Below are 9,892 nucleotides of genomic sequence, written 5' to 3'. Positions count from 1 at the left end.
CACAGAAATCAGAGGCATTCATATACGCCAACAACAATCTAATTGAGAACCAAATCAAAGACTCAATTCCCTTCACAATAGCAACAAAGAAATTAAAGTACCTAGGAATATATTTAACCAAAGAGGTAAAAGACCTCTACAGGGAGAACTATGAAACACTGAGGAAGGAAATAGCAGAGGATGTAAACAGATGGAAATCCATACCATGCTCGTGGATCCGCAGACTCAATATCATCAAAATGTGTATACTACCCAAACTGATCTACAGATTCAATGCAATACCTATTAAAATCCCATCAGCATTCTTGACAGATATAGAAAAAATAATTTTACGCTTCGTATGGAACCAAAGAAGACCCCGAATATCAAGAGCAATTCTAGGCAACAAAAACAAAATGGGAGGCATTAATATGCCAGATATCAAACTATACTACAAAGCTGTAGTAATTAAAACAATATGGTATTGGCACAAAAACAGGAATATTGACCAGTGGAACAGATGTGAGAATCCTGATATAAAACCATCCTCATATAGCCATCTCATCTTTGACAAAGCAGACAAAAACATACGCTGGGGAAAAGAATCCCTCTTCAATAAATGGTGCTGGGAAAACTGGATAGCCACCTGTAGAAGGCTAAAACAGGACCCACACCTTTCACCTCTCACAAAAACCAACTCACGCTGGATAACAGACTTAAACCTAAGACATGAAACTATTAGAACTCTAGAGGAAAAAGTTGGAAACACTCTCCTAGACATCGGCCTGGGCAAAGAGTTTATGAAGAAGTCCCCAAAGGCAATCACAGCAGCAACAAAAATAAATAAATGGGACATGATCAAACTACAAAGCTTCTGCACAGCCAAAGAAATAGTCATGAAAGTAAACAGACAACCTACAGAATGGGAGAAAATTTTTGCATCCTATGCATCCGATAAGGGACTGATAACTAGAATATACTTAGAACTCACGAAAATCAGCAAGAAAAAATCAAATAACCCCATTAAAATGTGGGCAAAAGACTTGTACAGAAATTTTTTTAAGAAGACAGAAGAATGGCCAACAAACATATGAAGAAATGCTCAACATCTCTAATCATCAGGGAAATGCAAATCAAAACCACAATGAGATACCACTTAACCCCAGTGAGAATGGCCTTTATCAAAAAATCTCCAAACAATAAATGCTGGCGTGGTTGCGGAGAGAGAGGAACACTCCTACACTGCTGGTGGGACTGCAAACTAGTTCGACCTCTGTGGAAAGCAATATGGAGATACCTTAAAGCGATACAAGTGAATCTACCATTTGATCCAGCAATCCCATTGCTGGGCATCTACCCAAATGATCCAGTGACACTCTACAAAAAAGACACCTGCACTCGAATGTTTATAGCAGCACAATTCATAATTGCAAGGCTGTGGAAACAGCCCAAGTGCCCATCAATCCAAGAATGGATTAATAAAATGTGGTATATGTATACCATGGAGTACTATTCAGCTCTAAGAAACAATGGTGATATAGCACATCTTATATTTTCCTGGTTAGAGCTGGAAACCATACTACTAAGTGAAGTATCCCAAGAATGGAAAAACAAGCACCAGATATATTCTCCAGAATACTGGTATTAACTGAGTAGCACCTAAGTGGACACATAGGTACTACAGTAATAGGGTATTGGGCAGGTGGGAGGGGGGAGGGGGAAGGGGGATCGGTATATACATACATAATGAGTGAGATGTGCACCATCTGGGGGATGGTCATGATGGAGACTCAGACTTTTGGGGGGAGGGGGGGAAATGGGCATTTATTGAAACCTTAAAATCTGTACCCCCATAATATGCCAAAATAAAAAAAAAATTAAAAAAAAAAATCAGGCAACCAAAATGACAGAAGAGGAATGTTGAATGTGGATCGTGAGGAAATTCAACGACCTGCAAGAATTACTGGATAACCAACACAAAGAAAACACAAAAAGACTCCAGGACCTGGAACAAAAATTCACCAAGTAAATTGAAACAATGAAGAAAAGTTTAACCGAACTCCTAGAAATGAAGAATCAATTCAGGGAACTACAAAACACAGTGGAAAGCGTCAAGAACAGGGTAGATCAAACGGAAGAAAGAATCTCAGAGATTGAAGATAACACCTTCCAATTAAATAAATCACTCACAGAGATAGAGCAGAGAAACAAGAGAAAAGAGCAAAGCCTACAAGAGATGTGGGATTATGTGAAGAAACCTAATGTGAGGGTCATAGGGTTACCAGAAGGGGAAGAAGACAATACTCAAGGGTTGGACAAGCTATTTGAAGATATAATAGAGGAAAATTTCCCAGGCCTTGATGAAAATCTCCAGATACAAGTTGAAGAAGTTCAAAGGATCCCTGGGATATTCAATGCAAACATGAAGATGTCACGACATGCAGTCACCAGACTGACCAAAATATCAACTAAAGAGACCCTTCTAAGAGCTATAAGATGAAAGAAACAAGTAATATACAAAGGAAAGCCAACTCGAACAACACCAGACTTCTCTACTGAGACTTTACAAGCAAGGAGAGACTCTACCTCCATTCTCACTCTTCTGAAACAGAACAATTCCCAGCCTAGAATCTTATTCCTTGCAAAACTAAGTTTTGTATACGAAGGAGAAACCAAGACATTCGCAGATAAGCAAACACTGAGGGAATTCACCAAGTCAAGACCAGCCCTTCAAGAAGTACTCAAAACAGTGTTACCCAAGGATCAGCACAATAAACAAACATGAACGTAAATCTACTCAAAGCTAAAGATCGAAGCCCAGATACCACGATGGCTAAAGAGAGAAAACAAAGCCACAAAGTTCAACCCAACACAATGGACAGAAATCTGCCCCACCTATCAGTTATCTCAATAAATTTAAATGGCTTGAACTCCCCACTCAAGAGACATAGGCTGGCCGAATGGATAAAAAAACAGAAGCCAAGTATCTGCCGCCTTCAGGAAACACATCTAACCTGCAAGGATGTATATAGACTAAAGGTAAAGGGGTGTAGAACAATATTTCAAGCAAACGGAAGCCAAAAGGAAGCTAGCATGGCAGTGGTGATTACAGATAACTTAGTTTTTAAATCAACAAAGGTAATAAAAGACAAAGAAGTTCACTATATAATGGTGAAGGGTACAGTTCAACAAGAAGACATAACAATTCTAAATATATATGCACCCAAACCAGGTGCACTCAGATTCATAAATCAAACTCTACTTGATCTAAACAAATGGATAAACAATACCACCATAATAGTCGGAGATTTTAACACCTCACTGACAGTACAGGACAGATCCTCCAAACAGAAAATCAACAAAGAAATAATGGACTTAAGCGGATCTCTAGAACAAATGGGCCTGGCTGACATTTACAGGACATTCTATCATTAAACCACTGAATATACGTTCTTCTCATCAGCTCATGGGACATTCTTTAAGATTGACCATATCCTAGGACACAAAGCATGTCTCAAACAATTTAAAAAAAATAGAAATCACACCATGTATCTTTTCAGAGCACAATGGAATAAAAGTAGAAATCAACCCTAACAGGAACCCTCATTTCTACACAAAGTCATGGAAACTAAACAACCTTCAGCTGAATGATCACTTCATGAATGAGGAAATCAAGATGGAAATCAAATGATTCTTTGAACTAAATGACAAAGGAGACACAAGTTATCAAAACCTGTGGTACACAGCTAAAGCAGTCCTGAGAGGAAAGTTTATTTCATTAAATGCTTATATCCAAAAGTCTAAAAGATTACAAATAAACAACCTAATGTTTCATCTCCAAGAGCTAGATAAAGAAGAACAGAGCAACCCCAAACCCAGCAGAAGAAGTGAAATCATTAAGATCAAATCAGAACTAAACAAAATTTACAACAGGGAAACCATACAGAAGATTAACAAAACAAAAAGTTGGTTCTTTGAAAACAATAAAAAAATTGACACACGTTTGGCTAGACTAACGAAAAGCAGAAAATAAAAATCTCTAATTAGCTCCATCAGGAAAATAAAGGAGAAATTACAACAGATGCCACAGAAATACAAGATATAATTTATGAATACTACAAAAACCTCTATGCACACAAACTGGAAAATGTGGAGGAAATGGACAACTTCTTAGAAACACACAGCTTCCCTAGGCTCAACAAGGAAGAAATAGAATTCTTGAACAGACAAATATCAAGTACTGAAATTGAAACAGCAATAAAAATCCTTCCAAGAAATAAAAGTCCCAGACCAGATGGTTTTACACATGGGAATTTTACCACACCTACAAAGAATAACTGGTGCATATCTTCCAGAAATTATTCCGCAACATCCAGTAGGATGGAAACCTCCCCAACACAGTTGATGAAGTGAATATATCCCTGATACCAAAACCAGGAAAGGATGCAACAAAACAAGGAAACTACACACCAATATCCCTTATGAATATGGATGCAAAATTTCTCAACAAAATCCTAGCCAATCAAATCCAGGTGCTTGTCAAGAAAATAATCCATCACAACCATGTGGGCTTCATCCCAGGGATGTAGAGATGGTTCAACATACACAAATCTATAAATGTAATTTACCATATAAACAGAAGCAAAAACAAAGGCCATATGATCCTCTCAACAGATGCAGAAAAACATTGGACAAAATTCAACACCCTTTTATTATAAGAACTCTCAACAAAATAGGCATAGATGGGGCTTACCTAAAAATGATACAAGCCATATATGACAAACCCACAGCCAATATAATACTGAATGGAGAAAAATTGAAAGCATTCCCACTTAGAACTGGAACGAGACAAGGTTGCCAACTATCTCCACTTATATTCAGCATAGTGCTGGAAGTCCATGCTACAGCAATCAGACAAGAGAGAGGAATTAAGGGCGTCCAAATGGGAGCACAAGAGATCAAATTCTCACTCTTTGCTGATGACATATTATACCTAGAAAACCCCAAGGATTCAACCAAGAGATTCCTTGAATTGATAAATGAATTTGGCAAAGTCTCAGGATACAAAATCAATACACAGAAATCAGAGGCATTAATATATGCCAACTACAGTACAAGAGAAAACCAAATCAAAGACTCAATTCCCTTCAAAATAGCATCAAAGAAAATAAAGTACCTAGGAATATATTTAACTAAGGAGGTAAAAGACCTCTACAGAGAGAACTATGAAACACTGAAGAAGGAAATAGCAGAGGATATAAACAGATGGAAGAATATACCATGCTCATGGGTCGGCAGAATCAATATTGTTAAAATGTCTACACTACCCAAAGTGACCTACAGAGTCAATGCAATCCCTATCAAAATATCATCATCATTTTTCACAGAAAATATAGAAAAAAAAAAGTTTACACTTCGTATGGAACCAGATAAGACCCCGTATAGCAAAATCAATCCTAGGCAACAAAAACAAAATGGGAGGTATCAATTTACCAGACTTCAAACTATACTACATGGCTATAGTAATTAAAACACCTTGTGATTGGCACAAGAACAGGGACATTGACCAGTGGAACAGAACAGAGAACCCAGATATAAAACCATCCTCATATAGCTAACTAATCTTCGCCAAAGCAGACAAAAACATATGCTGGGGGAAAGAATCCTTATTCAATAAATAGTACTGGGAACACTGGATAGCCACATGCAGAAGACTGAAATAGGACTCACACCTTTCACCTCTCACAAAAATCAACTCACGCTGGGTAACAGACTTGAACCTTAGGTGTGAAACTATTAGAATCCTAGAGGAAAACGTTGGAAATATCCTTCTAGACATTGGTCTAGGCAAATAATTTATGAAGAAGACCCCAAGGGTAATCACAGCAGCAACAAAAATAAATAAATGGGACCTGATCAAATTAAAAAGCTTCTTCACAGCCAAAGAACTGTCAAGAGAGCAAAAAGACAACCCACAGAATGGGACAAAATTTTTGCAAGCTACACACCCAATTAAGGGCTGATAACTAGAATCTATTTAGAACTCAGGAAAATCAGCAAGAAAAAAATCAAACAACCCTATCAAAAATTGGGCAAAGGAGATGAACAGAAATTTTTGAAAAGAAGACAGAATAAAGGCCAACAAACATATGAAAAAATGCTCAACATCTCTAATCATCAGAGAAATGCTAATCAAAACTGCAATGAGATATCACTATCTCCAGTGAGAATGGCCTTTATCAAAAAGTCCCCAAACAATAAATGTTCACATGGATGCAGAGAGATAGGAACACTCCTACACTGCTGGTGGGACTCTAAACTGGTTCAGCCTCTGTGGAAAAGAATATGGAGATACCTTAAAGCGTTACAAATGGATCTACCATTTCATCCAGCAATTCCAACAATCTACCCAAAAGATCAAATGACACTCTACAAATGGCACACCTGCACTCGAATGTTTATAGCAGCACAGTTCACAATTGCAAAGGTGTGGAAACAACCCAAGTGCCCATCAATTCATGAGTGGATTAATAAAATATGGTATATGTATACCATGGAGTACTATTCAGCTTTAAGAAACAATGGTGATATAGCACCTCATGTATTTTCCTGGATAGAGATGGAACCCATTCTACTAAGTAATATATCTCAAGAATGGAAAAACAAGCACCACATGTACTCACTAGCAAATTGGTATTAATGGATCAACATTTAAGTGGATATGTACGAATAACATTTATTAGGTGTTGGGTGGGTGGGAGCAGGGAGGGGGGCATGGGCAATATACGTAACCTTAACATTTGGACCCCCATAATATGCTGAAATTAAAAAGTAAAAAATAATAAATAAAAATAAATAAATTTTAGTGGGAAAGCTGACTATAAAAAATTAATAAATATGCACTATAATAAAAAAATTAAATCAAAAGCAACATGCGCTAACTAAATAATCAACACCATGGGGACACGGGTCCAAGCTTTAAATCTATGGCTCTCAATGTACATACTTTGAAGGCAGCTGCAGTAGTAGATTCAGCACGCAGAGCTCCCATTCTAGAACTTCTTTGATGGTGAACACTTCTATAAGTAGGTGAAAAGAGAGATAGTAAGAATATCTCACATGCCATTATTAAAAATTTTCTATCATACAATGAAAATAATTCTAAAATAAGAAAATTTATTTTTTTTCTTAGTAGATGATATCATCAATCTTTGAGGTGTCATTTTTCCTACAGAGAAAGTTGTTCTGCAACACATCAAAAGGAAATTACAGAGACCCTCATTAGAATCAAGTTTGCTGCAGGTCTAAATGCTTTTTAACAGTGGTGAGCACAGCAAGATAAAAAAAAAAAGCTAAGGTGTATGAGTAGAATGTTCTTTCTCAATTTTTAAACCAACTGCAATTACAATAAATGCCTTTAGGCAAAATTTAATTTTGTTTCCTGTAATTACAGAAACTCTCCATTCTCAGGTTCATTAACAATGCATTTCTATCAAAATTAGAATTTTGATGCCCAAGGTGAGAATGCAGCTTTGTGGCACACTAGAATCTAAATACTATCTTACTTTTCACCAATTAAATAGGAGTTTGGGAGAGGGAGAAACTAAGAATGAATGATAAACTTATTTTTAATATTGAAAATAGTGTTTTAAGTTTTAAAATTCTTCATAAATGAGAATTTGTTATTAAAATGTGTTTTTTTTAAGTTTTTCTTTTGAAAAGCCCCTTTTACTCCACAAAATGAGAAACTGGAGTTCGATAATAAATATTATAACAAACAAGACCTAGGAGCATCAAGACAATGACAAGATAACTGTGAAAGCTTCTGAATTAAATCAGAAGACACATAATTAATAGGATAACTGGATTATCAGCATGATTTCAAAAAGTGAATGCTGCTGATAAAATGGACAGAAATTTTCCATTCTGTATTTGACAGGACCCAGCCAAAAATCCATTTTTTGTTATCATTCATTTCTAATATTAGAAAATTAACAAGAGCCTGAAAAATATTTATGGATATTAAAAATATATAATACTTAGGAAGTATTAATTTATATAGCATGGAACAACTAGTTAATGAAGTAATTCAGTCATTTGTGTGTATGACTGAACTATAAAATGTCTAATATATATTTCTTACTGATTTTATTTTCAGTGTCAAGTGACTTAGACATAAATGTTGTTATCTGTAAATCAGCACCCACAAAAAAATGGTGGAGGAGAGGTAACTCTCCAGACTTCTGCTCCCAGAGAAGGAGACACAGATCTTGGTCTCCTACGCACGAGAGGATCTCCTAACTACAAGGACAGCATTGAGAATCTGCAGAGGAGCAACGTGGAACTCTCATAAAAGGATAAACAAGGTGAGTGGCAGGACGCTGGTCTGCCGGGCCAGGACGTGAGGTGGGATCAGACCCACAGGAGAACTCCTTGCTTCCCCATTGACCTCCACACCCACCCAGCCAGAGACCTGTCTGAAACTGGTGCAAAATCCAAGGAGAAGAGGGTGCTGGAGGGTGCGGTTGATGCTGGAAGTCAGTGGCATGGTACTCCCTGAGCCCCGTGCTAGGAAGGCTCCAAGACGGGAGGAAACTGATCTGTGCAGACCGAGAAGGCAGTTAGAGGTCTCGCCTCTGGTAACCAGGGAGACTAAGCAGGGGCTCTAAGTTGGAAATGCCCCGGGTGAATAAAGCCACACAGGGCGGGTCAGTAAAAGCGTGGGATCAGACTGAACAGGCAGTTGGGCAGGTAGCCTGGAGGAACCTACCAGGCACCCTATTGACCCAGGCCCCCAACACGACACCAGCTACACCCTAATCAGTCGCCCCCAGTACTGGTGCCCTACGAATGGGCTAGTGATCGCCATTGAGGGGGTCCACAGCCCAGCCATCAGGGGCAAGTCCCCTGCCCCTGCCCAGCCTAGAGTCTGTCTTGGCAAATCCCACCCCTACACAATCTGTGATCGGCTGGTCAGGCCTGGCTCCATCAAGGATCTAATGAGGGGAGTTACAGCCACTGGGGTGCAGGGCGTGCAGGGCAGATTGGGGAGATACCACCTCCCCTCAGCCCACAGCTCTCTTGCCGAAAGTTGTTTCGCTCCACCCCTGGAGGTGGGGCGAAACAAGAAAACCCACCTTCCCCAAAAGCTACCCTGTCAGGGGAACCTTCCAAGTGTGGTGCAAGAGCTTGCCCCAGTGGTTGATCAAGAAACTATAAAAAGTAGACGACTGAGCTCTAGCAATTGACCCAGATGGGGAGGGCCCAACGCAATTCAAAATATCAAGCTCGAAAATACTCCCCATAAGAGATACACCAGCTCTCAAGAGATGGAGTCTGAACAAACCCAAAACACTAAAATGACAGAAGAAGAATTCCAAAATTGCATTGTAAAAAAACTCAATGAAATGCAAGAAAAAATGGATAATAAACACAAAGAAACTACAAAGAAGATACAAGAATTAGAAGAAAGATTCACTAAGGAGATCGACATCTTGAAGAAGAATCAATCAGACATCCTCGATATGAAGAATTTATTCAGGGAAATTCAAAACACAGTGGAAATCCTCAAAAATAGGGTGGACCAAACAGAAGAAAGAATCTCAGACCTGGAAGACAACTCATTCAAATCAAATAAGTTAATCACAGATTTAGAGCAGAAAAATAAGAGACATGAGCAAAGCTTACAAGAATTGTGGGATTATACGAAGAAAAATAACCTGCGGGTCCACTGGATTCTAGAGAAGGAAGAAGAAAAAACCCAAGGGTTGGATAAGCATTTTGAAGACATAATTGAGGAAAACTTCCCAGGTCTAACCAGTAACCTAGAATTAGAAATACAAGAGGCCAAAAGAACTCCTGGGAGATGCAATGCAAACAGGAAAACACAATGCCATGTAGTCATCAGACTGAC

Source organism: Microcebus murinus, chromosome X (assembly GCF_040939455.1).
Source record: "Microcebus murinus isolate Inina chromosome X, M.murinus_Inina_mat1.0, whole genome shotgun sequence".
NCBI classification, from domain to species: domain Eukaryota; kingdom Metazoa; phylum Chordata; class Mammalia; order Primates; family Cheirogaleidae; genus Microcebus; species Microcebus murinus.
The sequence above is the reverse complement of the archived record's forward strand: the minus strand, read 5'-3'. Positions refer to the sequence as shown.